At 43.0% G+C, this 19,012-nt stretch overlaps 1 protein-coding gene across 1 annotated transcript in view; it reads left to right on the forward strand.

The window, feature by feature from the left end:
* Window positions 1–764: 764 nt before the first annotated feature.
* The window catches only part of NEK6 (NIMA related kinase 6), a 62,172-nt gene continuing 43,924 nt past the window's right edge, over window positions 765–19,012 (forward strand). The window contains exon 1 of the mRNA XM_054174375.1: window positions 765–957. The gene's annotated coding sequence lies outside the window, so the exon portion shown is untranslated. The remainder of the gene's footprint in view (window positions 958–19,012) is intronic.

Genomic DNA, 19,012 nt, shown 5'->3' on the forward strand with positions numbered 1-19,012 from the left:
CAAAAAATCCTGCTGAATTTCAAGTTCAACATTCTAGGCACTGATATTTTTCTTCACCTGAGACCACAGCAACTTGTGAATTGGGGATTTTCCACCTGAAATGCTCAATGTACTTCGAGTTGCACCCGTTTAGACCCATGCCTGCAAAACCACGCATGTGCTTGGCTTCAGGCATGTGGTCAGGCCGTGAAATGCACCCGATCCACCGGGGTGCAAGGCCGAGCCCCCCAAACTAGCAAGAGCACCGGTGCAAGCGAAGCAAAAGACGCGGCGCAACTCCGCCGTTCTGCAGCGCTTCTGCCGGGGCCGCCGCCCGCGCCTTGCACCGGCGGAAGGAGCTAATCCCAGGAGCGCGAGTCTGCAGCTAAAAACGGGAAACCCCGCAAGCAGGCGTCGGGTCGGTTTTCACGGCGGGGGGAGCCGTGGGGATTTCTTCCGACACCTGGAGCGCGGGGAGACCGTCACTTTCCGTGGGGAGGAAAGGTCGCGGTGGTGGCTGCAGGAGAGCTTCGCTCATACTCTGCTCCACAGGCGCCACCGGCCTTCGCCGATACCGCACCGCGGAACGCGGGGCACACGCGTGCGAGGAGTGGGCGCAGGCCCGTGCCAGGTAAAGCGGCACGGTGGATGCCGGAGGGCTCGGGGCGGGCGGCCCGGCAGGTGGGCAGAGCACGGCGCGGCGCCGCCTCCTGCCTGCCTGCCGCGCGCGCTCCCGCTCTCTCCCGGCCTGCGTGGCAGCCGGCGGGGTGCGCGCTCCCGAGGCAGCGGCGGCGGCGGGCAGCGCGTGCGCGGGTGACGGGCGCGCGCGGCGAAGTTGTCTGCGGGACGCGGTCGGCGCTCGCTCGCTTGCTGCGGGGCTGAGGGGGCCGCGGCCGCCCGAACCGCCCCCTCCCTCTCCCTGAGCTCTCTCTCTGCAGGACGGGCACCGGCGCTTCTCCACCGCCTCGCCGGCCGCAGGTGAGCACGATAGGGCCGCACGATCGCCCAGGGCCGCGGACGGGCCGCGCCGAGCTCTGCCGTATTGGGGGTGTGCCCGCCGCGGGCCCCTCTGCCCGTGCTGCCGCGCCTCCGCTGGTTTTCCGCCAGCCTTGGCGGGCCTGGGCCGCAGGTCGAGCGTGCGAGGCAGGCTGCCGCAGTGCCGGAGCCGCCAAGGGACGGGCGGCCGGGCGGCTGTCCCGGCGCGGGGTCCGGCCCGCGGCGCCTCATGGCCTTCAGTCTTACCGGAGTTAACGCGCCGCCGGCCCCGGGGCCGACACGTGCCCGTGCAGGAGTGGGTAATGAACGGGAATGGCAGCGAAATTGGGAGGGCTGGCGGGTCGTCCTCGGCTCCTTTCCGGGAGATGGTGTCTGGCTACGTTAAGGTTTGGGCAAAGTTACAACGATTGCAAAGATACGAATGGCCGTGGGGTTTGGCGTCATTGCAGAGCTTTTCTTGAAGGTTTTGGGTTATTTTGCAGCAGCAGTGCTGCCAAGCACACATGTCCCGGCGGAACGGTTCCCGTACGAGCCGCTAAAGCGGCTGCCCCAGAGCCCGGTCTGTGCTCCTCGTTCATTCGACTCTGTGAGACCTGGTGAGCGCCCGGGCTGCACCAGAGAACCCCGGCTGCTGGCCTTACACCCTGCACAGCTCGTCTCTGTTGTGGTCTCCCGAGCCTGCGGCTCCTGGTTCCACTCCTGCCAGAGCAGCGTACCTGTTCTAGGGTGCTCTCCTTTGTGTTATCTCAAAAGATAAACTCTGAGATAAACCTAGAGCGTCAGGCATTGCCATATTGCTTTTGGGGAGAGCACATGTTAGAGCTAACTATGAAATACCATTTTTTCCCCCCAACATGTTATTCCCTCTAAAGTGTGATTTATGGTTATTTAGAATAATGGTGGGTTTCTGAGCTCCATCTGTTTGTCTGTCTGTTCTCTCACACGGAGTATCTCTGCCAATGGTGACTGCCGATGGCATTATTGCAGTACAAGTAGTTTGATAGGAAATATTGTAGCAATTAGAAGTCCAGTGATGCAAGTTCCTGACACATTATGACTGTCTTGTCATTTCAGTGTCTCCTTTAAAAGTTCATTTTTATGAATCATTGCAAGCAGCCATTGAACTTCTGCAGCATTTCTACAGTTTTTACATTCTGAGACATCTCTTGACATTGAGTCAAACTCTTTCCACTGTTTCTTTTTTTCCCCTGTTGACATTCTTTGTCACCGTCATATTCTTTTAAGCAATAACAGGGGGGGGAAGAAGGGGGGAGGGAGAGGGGTTGGCAAATAAAAAAGGAACAACTTTTAGATAAGAGTGTTGCTGCTTCTGTTTCCTATGACTCTGTGCCTTAGAGATCTGAAAAACGGGAGCTGGGAGGAACTTCTATTATGATGGAAAAAGAACATCTGTGAGAAGTGAGATTTGTAGACAGAGTGTGAGTGACTGCTGTCACCCTAAAGAAACTGTCACAACAGAATCCACCTTTTGGGTTTGTAACACGTGTGACATACAAAATGCTTCTGGTTACTTCATTTTTACATCCTTCCTCTGGAATTCCGTTTCTTCACAAGTACATGTTTTACAAGTGAGGATGGACGTGTCATTTACATACGAGCTTTGATGTTCCCTCTCAAATTCTTCAGTGTTCACTTTGTTGAGAGAAAAGCAGGTGAAGGGGACGAACTTGGACTCCAAGCCCCCATTGGGAAAGAGATTTTTTTGGTAGTGCTTGCCTTCTATAATCCTACCTGAAAAGTTCTATGTCAGTGTGTAATAGTTAAACATACACTGAAAGTACTGAGCCTACACTGACTTTTGTCTTTTCTCTTAATAATTGAGGCTGTACTGAAGAGTGGGAGGTTCAGAGATGTGTATTACAGCATTCTTTTAGGCTTTATTCAGGCCTACCTGTTGGTGTGAATGTCTCTTCCAGTGGCTTTACGGACATTTTTTTTGTGTACTGAATGATCTATTAATGATTGTTTACTCAGTAAAATGAGTAATTTTTTTGTATGAGGATAGGAGCCAGAAATACTTCTGTGGGTTTTTCTCCTGCTCTACCTCTGCTTTTTTAGCTGTAAGATAGGGGTAGTTACCAACAAGTCTACCTTCTGCACACCTTCAGAGCTCACATTAGGGATGTGTAGAAGTCAAATTAGTGGATGTACTTCAGTGTCTTTTCATACTTCATGTGGTGCCAAATATATTTAACCTTGAGGCTGTGAAAAATGTATACACAACAAGCATAGCAGCTGCAGTTCACACCTCTAGTCTGTACTGCCAGCAAGTGGGGCAGGTGGTAGAAATGCAATGTATTCATTCTGAGTATAAAACAAGGAAACTGACCGTGTATTGCTGAGGAGCAGAGAAAGTAACTAGAGGAAGATTTCAAAAACAAAGCGATGGAAGTGGGCATCAGTATGACCTCTGGAGCTTGTCTTCTGCTCTGTCCTAAGTGAAATCCTGTAAGGACTGTATCCCAGCTAGAGGAGAGTTAAAACAGTCCAGGTTGTGTTTTCAGGTTTTGTCATTCTGATTTGCTTTTCTGTGTGCTCTTGTTATAGACATTGTTCACGGTGGGCTCCAGCAAATGAGAAAAAGAAATACATGTGGCCTCATTTTAGAAGCTGGGCTCATCCCTAGCCTTGAATGAATGTGTTTTTAATTGCAGCTTCCTCAGAATTATTACAATTAAGTACCCATCAAGGCAGACAGTGGCCGTGATGATCTACATAGTTTGAACACAGAATTACGATTAAGGAAGTCATCAACAGCCATTCTGTCTGTGACACATGCTCCTGCATTTGTCTTGTAAACTCACTTAACCAGTCCAGTTTAGGTTTTTATGAGTGATGGTGACTAACTCAGTGTACACCTATCCAGATTGCTTGACCAAGCTGTTTGAAATTAATTATGCGATATGTGTCTTTCTAGCCACTGTAAATGGCAGAACATTATTGTGCTGTTGAAAGTAAGCACTAAATATCCATGCAGTTGAAATGTAGTTCATGCTTGCCTTGATACCATTAATCACTGGAGACCCTAAAAAAGTGGCTTTGGTCAAGAAAACGGTGGCCCACTCTGCTACTGGGTACAAGACAGGCGTGGTGGTGTATGAAGCTGATGTATCCATGCCATGTTCTGAGGACTAGCCAAAATGACCTTTCCAGTATAAAGTTAAGTGAAAGTTAAAGGTTGTCAATGGACAGAATGAATACCTCGTCCTGTTAAAGGCCTTGAACATAGTTTCTCCTATTACTAATTCCTGTTAACACCAGGTTTTATTCTCCTCAGCCTTCCTTTTGCAAAGCTTTTAGTACAAGTACGTGCCAATACTTGGCACATTCCTTGTGCTTTTTCATTGGTAGATCTCTAAATGTCCTAGAAGATAAATGCAGTTTATCTTAAAGCTGAGGATAGCAGCATCAAGAAGATGTGGTATGTCTCAGCATCATGTGTTATCTCTGGATGGCTGAACTAACCTCCAACATCTTGATGCTACTAAACAGGATGGTTTCCTTTGTGTCCTCTCTTGCCCTGTGCTCTGACTGGCATTCTGAATATTTTTGAGTTGGTGTAAAACTAAGCAACTAAAAGAGGAGGCAAACCACCCATACCTGAAGTTTGATTAAAAAATAGTACCTAGGAGACAGGAGGTGTTCAGACTAAGAGGTGGTGTTTGCTCAGACAATATTTTTTCTTTTTGAAGAAAATAAAAACCCAGCAGCCAGAAAATGAGCATGCAAAATCTCTCCTTTTTTTAATCCCCTCTAGCAGGTTGAAACTGCTCCAATGTGTCTAAATTACATAGAAAAATCAAGCAGTATAAAATACTGCTTAAAAAATGTCTTGCAGGTTTGGGGGGGGTGTGAGTGGAAGTGCAGTATGTTTGTTTTTAAAGCCAGACTGGAAGCTGCTGTCTTTAGTTTGCACAGGGAGACCCAGGGTTCTGTGTGAGTGTGTGATGAAGTGGGCAGTTCTAGAGCTTGTAAGCTAAATTTTGTATAAAAGCAGAAAACCACAGGGAGTTATTTTTAATAGTGGCTTGAATGCAGAAGTCTGTAAAACTGTCAAATCTTTTTATGGGTAGATAGGCCTTTTCCTATCTTGGCTCATTTTTTATATGCATATTGGATTGGATCAAGATTACATCAAGTTCCAACCTGTGCTAAGTACTTAAACATCTGGAGCTGCTGTAAGCGCCGTTCCTGTACATGTGTGTGAAGGCTCTTGGAATGTTTTTTAACACCTGAAATACTGCTGGAAAAAAAAAAAAAGATTAAACTTTAGTCATAAAACCAGTGTATTTAGCTTCCAGTGTGTTCAGCCATGTGAGAGGGCTTATCACACAGCACGATGCAATAAATTGAAATAATATTACACTGTCAGTACAATTAATTCAATTTCTAAAGTGTTTGCTTCAGCTTGGTGCCACTTTAAGTGTCTGCTATCATGGATTCCAGGCAGTGAACAGCTGTCTGTCGCAGATGGGAGAAGAAAAAAACCTTCCCCTTAGCTTCTTACTTCTAAAAAGCTTTCCATATAAAACCAGTAGTAATGTAATACAACCTTTTAGTCAAATTTGAGTTTCCTGTTACATGTTTGCATGAACCAACAGCAGACTCTTATCTGTTTGAAACCAAATGGTGTGGGTTAGCGAGACTCTAGGAATTTCATACTCCAAAGCGCTCTTGAAACCTCACAGATGTTTGTTTCGCAGTCAGAATGCATTATTTATGACATTTAAGAAACCAAACAAACAAAACAGCACAAAAAGGAAACAGGTACTACTTGCAGGTAGTTCATCAATTACTACTTTAGAGCCTGCTGTGTTTCAGTGAGATAAAGTGATATCATCTGTCCTGCTCTTCTACAATGTTTTATACAAGCAAAATCAGGTAGATTAGAAGCTGTTAGGAAAGCATGTGGCAAATCTGTGGTTTTATTAGAGTACAAGAAGTCTGAGAAGGAGCAGGAGTGAAAGGCCTAATGGTTTTTGTTAGAGTTGAGTGTTTTCTGCTAAAATATCAAGCATGCAGAAATTGAGTTAATGCACAGAACTATCTGAATTCAGCTGTAGATTGTAAATTGGATATGCTGGTTTATTGTTCTCCGAGCTAGCACACCATGGCAATTATAAAACTTATTAAAATAGTTACGACATGTCTGATCACAAGATTGTTTTTAAATTAAAAAGTTGCTGCTGCTGCTGGCATAAAGCTTTTTCCCACATGGTTCTTTCCTCTCTTTATTTTTTCCCTCTGGACTATTAACAGATATATTACAATCCCTAGGCACATCTTAAAGTTTTTGTGTTTATTTGCTTTGAGTAACTTAGGTCTCTGGTTCTGGGCTCCATCCTTAGTGTGCGCTTCAGATGATGAATCAAGGTGCCCAGCCAGTCCCTGCCTTTGGACAGACATTGTGTACCATCCCTGACAGATAAATGCCTTTGTGTTTTAGGAAGGCAGTTTATTTTGTTGTTCATCAAAGCATGGACTGGTTTTGGTTTAATTTCAAACAGTTCTCATTCTGAAGCTATTCTTATTTCTCTGCTGCAGCTGGCAGGTCCAGTGGTCTGCATACATTTCAGCTCACCATGCCTTTAAAATGTGGCTGCACCTCTAGACTGATTTATTTCAATATAAGGTGCAATATGCTCTTTGTATAATTCAGTGGATGGATTGTTTGTGCAACATCCACTGGAAAATGTGTTGGAAGTGGGGTTTTCCTAAGCATGGAGATGCTGCTGGAGCTGTTCCAGAGCCCCTTTTTGGAAGTCAGCCTTCTGATTAGGGGGAAGAGATGGCTCCCAGATCTTGTGTTGCCACTGGTAGGATGATGTGTGGGAGTGCTCCCTGGCTCATTTCAGGCAATGCTGGTTCAGTGAGCTAAACCTCTTATAAAGCAATCTGACTGGGGAATCAAGGGTAATAAACCTGAGTGTGGTAATGCTGGAGAAAAATGCAGAGATTCCCCTTTGAGGAGGGGGGTGGTAATGTCTTGTAAATAGCTGTGGCAGCACAAAATGAATGGCTGTCAGCAGCCTGGCTGGTGCATCCCCAGATATGCATTTCAGCATTGCCAGGACACAGCTGAAGCACCTTCCTGAAGAGGCCTCCAGTGTCTCATTTCAACACAGCATCCCACCTTCTGGACCCAAAACATCATTTGGTATTTGATCTGGGTGGGATTCCCCAGGAATGGTTCTCCTGTGCATGTGGGGGATGCTTTCACCATCCTACCACATGCCATATCCAAGTGGATCAGTTGCCTCACCTAGTGCGCCAGGGGTCAGAAAATTAACTGATAAGGGCTGTGACCCAGCCTGCTGACAGAGCAGGTGTTGCTCCACACCCTGAGGAGGATTTGCAAGTCTTTCATTTTGCAGAGCTCAGTAACAGATACCATTCTCTAGTTACTTTTGTCGTTCAGTCTTTGAGAAGCCCACTTGCTACGAGGCAAGAAATACCTACCAGCCTGTTGAAAACTCATGGCTTGCTTGAAGCAGAGCTTTAAGTCCATGCTGACAGGAAAACTGGGTGCTGGATAGTTGGGATGGCTCCCTCTGAGAGCCAGGGTGCTGGGAGGTAGCACAGCCTAAACTGTTTTATTTGTAATCACTGCTCAGTGGTGCTTGCTTCCGGAGCATCTGCTGTCTTCTGCCTCAGGTGGTACAGGGTTGTATAAGTTCCAATGTTTCTTCCTTTCTTGGAGCCAACTGCTGTGTTCTACTCTAGAGTATCTTTATTCTTAATGTAATGATCTTTAACCTGTGGAGGTGGAGATCAATATGACTGCAGATGATGCAATAATCGGGGAATGCTGACCTAGAGGATGGATTGCAAGTTCACAGTACATTCAATATGATTCCTTTCAGGAATTTCAGTCTAAGTCTCTGTCCTTTTCTTAACCTTGTGGACACTTGTCTCTGCCACCCTAAAAAGAGATGGGCTCTCTCCTTGTTGGAAGACTGTTTCTTGCTTAGGAACACTCTGAATGTCAAGTCTGTCTTAAAGTTTGTGGTGGATTCTGGTTCTCAGAGCATACCTATGTCATACAGTGAGGAGATGGGAGAAAAGGTGTGGATATTTTAAACTTCTTTTTCTCCAAGAGTAGGGACCCAGGGTAGAATAGATGCCAACAGACATAGACATAAAAATTCCCTCCTCTTTCATTCATGGAAGTTCTGCTTTCATTCTTTTGTGCTGTCAGTATTTCATTAGCTCTTCTGTCAGAGCTGTGCAAAATATAAGTCTAAAAATGTTAAACTGGAACAACAAAAAAGCCCAAACAGCCTTGAAAAGGTTTTTAAAAATATATGAATGTATTCCAGAGAAGCAAACAAGTCACAACTGTGTGTGTCTCTGTGCTACCCTTTAATCAATTGGGAAACCTAAGTGGTGACTTTCAGCTGTCACTATACTAAGAACCAGTGCTGCGTTTTGTGGCAGTCTGTATATACTGAACTCAGTACTATGTAGTAAATATTCTTGCTGTGTTTTCATAATCATTCTACTTAGACTAAGCGCTTCTTGGGTGGGTATTACAAATCTGTTAATCTTTATGGTATTTATAGGGTAATTTTTAACTCTCTTGAGCTCCTTACTTCCTCGCGGGTCAGTTACTCAATTTATAACATTGTCAGTTGTAAGAGCTTTGCCATCCAAGGGTAAACAGTGTTGAGCATGGTTCTTTACCTGTGTTTGCTCATAGTTCTTTGTATATTAAGGTATGCAGTAACTTACTCTGTGACTTATTTATTGGGATTTCATTTAGCCTCCCTGGTTTGTACTTTAAAGTGACTGTGATGACTTACTTTAGCTTTTGTGCTTCATGACTAATGCAGGGAGAGGGAAAACTTGCAGCAGTTCTCTGAAGGAAAGAGAGTTAATCAAGTTTCAGCTACTTAAGTCAAAATCGCTGCAAATAGTGTTTAAATATTTTTGATTGTCTACTGATGAAACTGATTAAATCAAATATTTTGCTGTGCTGTGAGCACACAGCTCTCTGGGGGAGGGTTTGGCTCTCTAGTAGGGAGGAATGACTGGCTGATTTTATATTCTCATTGTAGCTGTGCACATTAAAGTGAAAATCCACTCTGACTATATGGGGTTTCAACTGGCCTATGGAAAGAGAATAAAGTCATCTCCTGGCACTGGGATTTTTTCTTCTTGAAATTGCCTTTCCCCTTGCTCCTTTTGTCACCATCAGCATTTCCACAGCAGTACAACCTGATGATGCTGATCCTTGGGTAACGAAGGGGCATGCCCTCTTTCTGTAGCATTTTACCCTCTGAGAGTAAGTTTGGAGTGGTAAGGTGGGAGAGAGGTTTGTGTGGTTGACAAAATTGCTGGTGGCTTGGGAAGCATCTGGGCAGAGATGATAAACAGTCCGGTGCGCAAGTCTCTTCCTTTTGTTACCTCTGGATGCTGAAGTGTAATCTACTGGCTTTTGTCTCACACATTTTCAAGATGAAGCTTCTCCTGCAAACGTGGGTTTCAGCATCAGTGATGACTTTTTGAGGATCTAATAAGTCCCCAAAGGAGCTTATGTTGTAGTTGCATTTTTCTTTATTCCCAGGGGTAAACCGTGATTCATGCTCACAGACAGACCTTGTAGCATGTTTGGTGTAATGTAGTGTAGATCATTGCTTTCAATGAAGACTGTATTGGTTTCAAAGATTCAGCCAGGTTCCCATTTTAATATTTTTATCCTGCCTTTTGTCAGCTGTATTTTGGAGTTTGTGGCACTGACAGGAGAAGCTGGCAGTGTTTTTCTCTGGCTGGTGTGTGGGAAGTTGGTCAGCTAGAAAAGCTGAAGTGAAAGTGAAGCCTGGGTTAGCAGGAGAAGTGTTGTACGTGTTTTTAAACTTGTTTGCATGTGGTGTTCTAAAGGAAATGAAGGTTGAAATGAATCATTCATCACAAGTCTTACCAGACTTTGCTGAAGTTGCATGTTATCTTTCCTATTCATCAGAAATTGGTAACTGTTTGCTCCTGTCTTTGGTGGCACAGGTGGCACTAGTGAGTTTGGCAGCTAGATGGTGTGGGGAATATAGTTCCCTTTGGAGACTGTCTCTAATTTGTTAGACAATACTATACTGAAATTTATATATGCTCTTAATGATCAGGCAGCAGTAATAACTTTTAATAACCAGAGGAGCTGCTGTTCATGCATCTGATAGGTGGCATTGATTCACATTTGGACTTCAGTGATGTTGTCCATAGTTTCTCCTTCATGCTTTTACCACAGCATGACATTCTGGTGCCTGCAGGTGTATGGCTGTAGATTTTGCTGAGAGCATGTGGCAGTTACTATCTTCCGTAGGCTAACTATCATTTTACTGGTAGGCTTTTGGCTTGATTTAGACTGTAGACTTTTCAGGGAGTGAGTCACCATGCAGTGGAGCTGGGATCACTACCAGCAACTCTCCTTATACCGCTTAGAGGTCAAACGCAACCTTTAAAACCTAAAACTGGATAGTGTGGTCCTGCCTCTGCCTCCTTACACTGAGGGCTTGCGTTTCTCAGACTTTGGATCAGTCTGAAATATTTCATGTCTGTCAGCCACCTGGTAGGTGTTGCAAATTCATTAACAAATATCTTAATTTAAAGATCTTCTTTTCTTCCACACGTTCCCCTTTCCCACACTTCCACTCTTCTAAAACAAGCTGTTTTACATCTCGTGGTTGTAGTGTGGGAATTCTCTCCACTCACAGGAATGTGTGCTGCTGGAACAGCTTTGTTTTTTTTATGGAAACCTTGCCCACACGCTCTTTTTGCTTTCCAAATATCTGGGTCCTGCTGACATCAGTGTGGTGATCCACATTTATTTTGTGATACTGTCTGGGGGTTAGAGCAGAGTAGAGTATGGAGTCAGGGCAGGCGTATTTTGTTCCCATCTTTGACTCCAGCCAAGTCTGGACACCAAGTACAGAAAATTCATTTCCAAGTAAATTACTACATCAGTATTCATTTATATTTTTCTCCTAGCTGTTTAAGCTGGTTTGTTTTACATTGGGTCAGTTTGATTTTGGTTTTTGTTGCTGTTGGCTTTTTTTGTTCCTGCTCCTTTATTTTTCTGTTCTTGCACTTTGCCATGCTCCTTGCTGTTTCACTGGTTGAGGATGGCTGTGCCTGCAGTTTGCTGGACTCAAAAAATTATTCATGAGTAGTAGTGTGTTATTTCCAGGTACTAATAAGGTGCCAACATAATTTGCATTGATATTACTGAACCATATTGTGGCTTATTTTGAAATACTGTAAATATTTGTCTTTCTTTTTTGAAACAAACCTTTGTGTTTGTGTGAGCATCTCATGGTAAACAGGTGTCTTTGAATGCTGATGAACTGGTCCATGGTAGATATTTTCAGCAGTGCTCTGCATAATTACTCTTAAAACCAGGTAATTTGAGATGGTTGGAAAATTACATTTTGCTTACTTCATGGATTGCTGAAAGCTAAATTGCATTATGTGCCTCAGCTGGATTGGTTTTTTTTTGTTGTTGTTTTTTCCCCTTTAATTGCATTAGCACATTAACCCTAAGTATTTCTCATCATGGTTGTGGCTGGTAGGTAGTGGTCTGGTGGTAGATAGAACAGATGCTGCCTTTTGAAAACATAGAGGCCTTTGCAAACGTCTGTTAATTCTTTCATTCATGCTCTCTGACACAAATTCTTTTATTATCTGAAGGATTGCGTAGTATCTGCCAAACAACTGTGGGATGGACCTCAGTTTTAGAGGAAAGAAAATACCAGGACAGGGCAAGTCGTCTTCACTATGGCCATTCCCTGTCCCTGTACATTGAGAAACTGCTCACTCTGATCAATATATTGCTGTAAGAGCTGGGAATGTCTGAAAAGTTCCGTGTGGTATATAGCAGAATTTTTTTTCAGGCAGGATGGAAGTGTAAATGTGGAGCTGTTGTCTTGGTAAGTAAAGTTTAATTTTCTAGTTCCCTCAAATGGGTGAATCTCTGTTTTAACAGCGTAGTATTGATCAGCGTGGTGTCTTGGCAGTCAGGGGAGGTTGGGAAGACATGCAGGGTGGGCAGGAGAGGTTTTGTTTGCATGAATAAGTTTATAGGTTTTAATAATCTGATACTACTGAATTTGTGCCTCAAAATTGAAGCTTATTAGAATAATGGAAAATTGTTACATAGAGGGCAGAATATAGTGTAAAATGTGATTTGTCTCTTTATACAAAGCTTGCACATTTAGTTATGATTTTCTTGAAAGGTTAATTCCCAGTTTCTCTTCAGAACATTCTGTGCAGGCCTTTCTTCGGGGGAAAAAAATTGGACCCAATTTAAATAGACAAGTCTTGTGAATCCTGAAAGAATTTGGGCATTTAGCCCAGGAAAGGGAGAGTTCTCTGCAAGAACTTCATTAACCCTGTCTTTCATCAAAATAAGTAATAAAAGTAGCTATGCAGAATTTGTAAAGAACATATCTTTTTTATTTTACTCTGTAGCTGTGATCTACAATGCATGGGTGAATGAATGTTACTCTTTAAGGAAAGCTGTGCCTGTATGGGAGATGGAGCTGTTAAAGTGATATGGAAGTGTGGGTATGAACTAAAGAGCTGTATTAATTTCTGGAGAGCTGGTGCCATTAGTTCCAGATACTCAAACATGTGTAGAAAAGCTGACTGTTTAGTAGAGGTAAGACACCTTATAGCACTGGTGATGGTAATTGTGTCCTATTTAGCATATTTTGAGGCAGAAAATATACAAACATCTTTCTGATGTAGCTATTTTTGTAAGTAGAAGAATGTTAGACGTTTTACATGGGGAAGAGTTTCTGCTTCCGGTTGGCTGTTGCTTGCAAGATCCAGATGCTGTGAAGACTCTTCCTGCAGTGCTCACATCTGGCTGCTTGGATGTTTTGCGCAGGATTTTATGAGGTGGCTTTGAAGTTGCCTTTGGATTTGCATCACATGAATCTTTAGATTGGCTGGGCTGAGTAATTCTCGGCATCACTTCCTCCTATTTCTGATTATGATAAATGTAAATACTTCAAGCTGCTGTTCTGATGTTTTGAAGTTGGATGACCATGTATCTGTATCTATATATATCTATATCTTCTGTTCCTTTCCCTTGTATTTGACACAGCTGTTTTGGCTGTTAAAGACTCAGATGAATGGCTCTAGAGATAAACTGTATGAAGAGAGTGCTTACAGCAGGTTTCATGTATATCATACATGAGCCTTGCTCTCTTTGGTCTGCCTAAGCTTTCCTTAAACATCGGAGAAATTACAGTAGTATTTCAGAAATATCTTTCTGTGAGTGAGGTTTGCTTAATGTTTGTCAACTGCTTGGAATACATTTGAAGGTATTTATCAGTGCTAAATGGTGGTGTTTCTAATCACATGCCTACATATGCATTTCTAGAAAACTTTGTTAGGATTGATGGTCATCTGCTTGTTAAGCTTTCTGAGAACAGTTCCAGCATTGGGGAACTCTGTAGCAACAGAGATTATTTGAACTCTTGTACTTTGGATGTTACTTGTGGTTTTGTCTTGCTAGCTTAAGATGATCTATCAGCTTGTGCTCTTGTTTGGGATGGTTAGTTGCTAAAGGTGTCTTGATGGGAAGAAGCTCTAGAAGTAATTTGTATTCCTAGTTGTGTGTGGCAGAAAGTTTAGGGATTGGCTCGACCTGGATGTTTTTGCCATAGGTTGGGAGCAGTCAGTCTTCCCTACTACTTGATTTTGGGCTCTTCTTTTTTACAAGATCTGTTCAGATATTGTTTGAGAGTTGAAACTGTTTGTATTTCATGTGTAGATTGTCAGCTCACTGGTAGTACAGTAAGTTTGCTTACTTATGTGCAAATAGCTGATTGTTCCCTTGATGCGGAAGGGAGAGCATAGAGCCGGTGCGATAATGAAGTTGACATTACTGGTACAGGCAGCACGCTTCAGAGCTGGATGTGATGTTACTTATTTCAGTTATGATTTAATGATGTGAAAATGTCTGGCAGTTTCTGTGAACATATACGTTATGAATATATTTCCAGCCTATATTTAATCTTTCCTTCATCAGAAATGAATGAGTTCTGAGAAGGATAACACAAGTGTTCTTAAATAATTTGGCTTCGGGCTTGAAAGCTTTATTGCATTATAAATTAAAAGGTGAGCATGTTGTTGCATGCTTAGTAAGCAATACAGTAAAATTCCAGGTAGATTTAGTGTGTGCTTATTTTTAACGTGTTTTGTTAGCACCAGTAGTAGCCTGAGAGTTCTATCTCTAATGTTTCAAAGGTTGTAGAAATTAATATAGTGAATAATTTTGGAGGGCTCAAAATTGCAACTAGAAGAATATAAACTGAGGTATCTTGGCTTCTTTCTGTATCTAAAACATACATAAGTGAAAACGACTTGTGGAAAAATGCAACCTGCTGTTGCTGTGCTGTATTTACTGTATTCCTTCAAAGGAACTGTTGTCACTTTAAATGCTGCTGACTGCTATCCTTTCTCAGTTTGAGATGGGGATAGGTATTTGATATTTATCTGCATTTCACACAAACATAGTACATAAATATTTACATATTTACTGTGCTAGGAAATTCTGTGCAGTGAAATAAGAGGTAGGAATAGTCCAGTTAGGCTGCTGAAAAGGAACTTTTATTTACCTTATCACATTGGTCCCTTAGTCATAACTATAAATCACCAAGCACACTTGGCAGTGGTCCTAGGACTGTTTAATAGGAGCCATGTGAAACCATCCCTTAAAATGGATGGATTGAGCTATATAGCATCTAAAGTGTATTCAGAGACTTTTACATACAATTAGGGCTTTTGATTTGGGACCAAGTTCTAGGGAGCTAATACTACAACATAGGGGGGAAAACAGCCCTCCAAAATAACAAACCAAACCCTTACTCAGATGAAATGTTTAAAACTCCAAGTTAGAAGTGAACTACCTACCTTCCTTGTTGTTGAGAACTGGTTTAAGTAATGGGAATACAAATTGTTCTGTCAAAAGTGTTACAGAAACTCAAGTAGCATCTTGAGGCATAATAAAACAGTTGGGGAGGGGAGAACACTGTGTCAGACCTTGCTATTTTCAGGTCATTTTACTAGATTTGTCCCCAGACTAGAATACAGAGTATTTGAAATGATAATTTTGCTTGCTTAAAATGGGAATGTGGACCTGAGCTGGATGCAGAGAGTGACTGGAAAGAGAGTGGGAAGTTTGACACAAATACTTAATTATTGGCAGGAAGCATTTGTTTTATTGACATCTACAGTGAGATGGCTCTGAATAGCTTTAAATAGTTGACTTAATGTCATTTTGCTTCTAGGTATGGAACAGTGAATTACAGTGTCTGTCACAGCATTTGTTTAATGAATATCAGTTGTTGACATAGTACGAAAAAGCTCTAGGGCTTTTCAGCCATTTCACTAAAACATTATGTTAGTGGCTTTGGGGTCTTTGAGAAGCCAGCACTCAGCTACTGGCTGTTGAAAAACCTAGTTTGCACAAAATCTTAACAACAGGTCTGCACAGTCGTCACACAAACCCACCTGCACCTGCTTTCAGGGTAATTCCAATGCTCCTAAAATGGAAGTGTGCTCAGTGGTTGGTCAGTTGCTTACAAACATCCTCAGCCTTCTTAAAGGTTTATCAATTACAGGTGCAGCTTTCACTGAAGGCTGTGTCTCCTTTTTGCATCTCGATTGGGCAGCAGCTATTTGTAACATTCTGAATACATGAATGCATAAATGTATTGTTGTGTTTTCCTATTATGTGGTCATTTTCCAAAATGTGAGTAACATCAATGCGTTACTTCAGATTGAATGAGGATGTGCTTCTGAAAGCTTTTGAAAATAGCCATCTGTTAAAGGAAGTGTAAATAAAGGTTGAGTTAAAAAAACACAGCTGGGGTCCTTAGTACTTAAAATACTGATAAAGAAAAATGCTACTTTAAAACACAACTGTTGTCTTTAATGCCATTTGGTGGCTGATGCTTTTAGTACTTTTGGTACTAGATTCAGGGCCTACCTGGTAAAGGTTTCCTGGTATTGAAGGCTGGGGAAATGAATTTCTGCCAGTTGTCATTTGTCTTTTAGAGCTTCTGTCAATGAGGATGAGTAAAGTTGTGCTAGGTAATATTACTTTGGTCATGGATGACATTAAAATGAACGAAGCTGTGTAAGGGAGCGGTCTTTATATGTTAGTTTTAAAAGTCTGTTCTCTCTTGTGTGTATTTTATGCTTCCTGGGGCGTGGCAGCTGCCCGTAGCTCAAGCAGGGTTACGTGTATGTGTGTACCTATAGATGCAGTTTCATCTTAATGCTAAGCCTAAAATTTTGAAGCTGTTTCCTGGTGATGCATCTACTCTGTTTAACTGTTCTTGCTTGAATTCTGTGGTTGCACTCTGGAGCTGTGGGTAAGACAAGCCGTGCAGTCCTTCTCTGCAGGGCTGGTGAGCTTCGTAGGCGGCCATGGCACCGCAGCGTTCCGGCCAGCTGTACCTTCTGTAGGCAGCTCTTCCTGAACAGTTTTGTACTGAATTGTGTTTTTTAACTCTGTTCTTGCTTGCAGCATTCTCTTCTGTCTCATGCATTTCAGTGGCATTCCTCATGTTGTTTCCTTTAACATTCATAGTCATTTTTTTCAGTGTTGGCAGGTGTGTATTTCACATTAACATGAGGGGGTTTTGGATGTTAGACTGCTATTTGCTTATGGTAATTTCCAGTCATCACAAGGTGACTGTTGAGAGAGATGAGCAGAGAGGAAAAAATTGTCAAGCATTTACAGTAAATACTCTCTGCTTTTGGAAACGCTGTCAGAAGTTTAATTGTTAGGTTCAAGTAAGTTTGTCATGTGCCAGACAGAATCAGTCTGCTGTAATGAATGGGTTACACACTTCACCAGCAAAAAGGGAGAGTGAGAAACCAAGGGATGCTCAGGATTTCCTGTCACCTTGCACTGCAGAAGGAATGGGGTAGGCTTTTTAACCTAGCCTGTAATTAGGTTTTGCATGGAAGCATATATTACTGCGCTTGCTTTGCCAGAGCTCTTCAGTATGATGGATGAGATTTAAAGGTTGATCTGACTAAATTGCAATGAGAATACTAACGACAAAGATATTTCTGTTGTGAACTATTCCTACCAGACATCATAGCTGTGACACAAATGGTGTAAGATAATGGACAATAAAAGTCACTCGGAAATAATACTCTCTGAGGATTGGACTGCCTTCCCCACAGCACGTACCCTGAACCACAGTGATAATGTAATCATAAGCCAAGATCATCATTTAAATATATAGGTAATCTCATGTAGTATCCTGACAGATTTATTTTATGAGCAGGCAAGAGGAAGAATATTATTTGGCAGTAGAGAGGCAGAAATTGTTACTGATGTGGTTGTGTTTATTTTGTAAAATAGTTTGCATTGCTCCAGTCTTGGGGGAGTCTGCAGAAAACAGCATGCTGATGGCTCAGGGGAGGGAGGGAGCAGAGCCTGCACTCCCTCTGTCAGCTCCTCCTCTGCAGGTACCCACACCTGACCGAGGAGCCTGCTTACTGTGCAGGGGTGGATTTTATTCACTCTTAATCTCAATTCTTTGTGTATGTTTAAAGATGGAAATTTGTGCAATGTTTTAAGTAATGTACTTGGCAGTGTTTAAACAGCTTATAGATTTCTGACATTATAGAACACTTGCCCTTTTGTTTTGTTTCACACAAGGTACTTGAACAGAGCTGCTTGCTTCCCTGGCCCGAGTCTGCATGAGCAAGAGCATGTGAGCAGACTATAGGAACTGAGCAGAAAAGCATATAGATATGTATATCTTGCATGATATTTGAGGGCATTGGGGCAGGTCAGAGGTACAAAAAGCCCCATAATGTTTCCCAGAACAGCTGCCCTCACTTCACAGCCAGAATGCTGAGACTCTTCAAGATGGACTGGTATTGCTTTTACAGTAGGAAGTGGTGCAAAAGTGGAAAACCTTCCAGTTTATTCCACAGAATACTTCTTGTGGCAGTACTAGGGAGAGCTGAAAGTGCTGTGGCTGGTTTTGCATTGGCAAAGCTCTTTATTGGAGCCTTCAGCATGTGCTACAGAAAGAGCTGCTCTATGCAATGCCACCCCTTGCTGTCTCCCTGATCCTTGAGGAGCAGGTAGCAGTGGCTGCAGTGCTAAGAGTTTGGCTCCTCCAGTGTGGTAGACAGCCGCAGAGCTGAACGCTGGGCACATGGAGCAGCCGGTGTGTCTTGCAGGAAGGTGAAGAGTGTTGGTACAGAAAGTGGTTCCAACACAGCGCTCAAACTGCTGCTTTGCTGTATGCTTTAGAGGTGCATGGTCCTATTATGTTGATTATTCATCTGGGAGTAAATAATTTGGCCTGCAGTGGAGTTTGAGGCATGCAGAGACACATGGTGATACTCGATTAGACTGGTCACAGCTGTTTCACCAAGCTGGTTTAGAGAGGAGCTGCACCCGGGGCAGGAGGGTGTGTGAGACTAAATGCCAAGACGCTGCTGAGGTTCTGCTCCTTAATGAGTATCTTGGAACTAATGATCTTGGCCTTTGCTATCAAGTGCTCTGGGGCTCTGAGAATCCCACCTGTCGGGTACCTGTAAGGTACCATGAGGTTTGATGGGGTTTGTTTTGTTTAGCTTTCTGCTGATTCAGGCATCGGATGGATGGGATGGGATGGGATGGGATGGGATGGGATGGGATGTAAGGTAAGGGGTGTAAGTACTTAGGTACTTGGGATGTGGTAGGGGAGCTGACTGCAGGAGAAGTTTATTTTCACTTGATTTGTAAGAACTCCCATGTACCTGTGGCTACTGCCACTGTGTACAGTAATATCTGTACTGCAGAAGGGTGACAGTAAATGGCAGGATGCCTGAAGACCGATGCTTGTCACGATACTGCATGGGTGGAGACTTCTCTTTTTTAGGTGTTTTGGCATAGCTGGACATGTTTTGTTTCTCCTTTTTGCATTCTTGCCCAGTGGAGGGCACATGGTGACAGGCAAACCTACTTCAAGTTGTAGTTTGAAATAATGAACTGTTC

The sequence above is a fragment of the Dryobates pubescens genome, chromosome 29, assembly GCF_014839835.1.
Source record: "Dryobates pubescens isolate bDryPub1 chromosome 29, bDryPub1.pri, whole genome shotgun sequence".
In the NCBI taxonomy this organism is placed as follows: Eukaryota; Metazoa; Chordata; class Aves; order Piciformes; family Picidae; genus Dryobates; species Dryobates pubescens.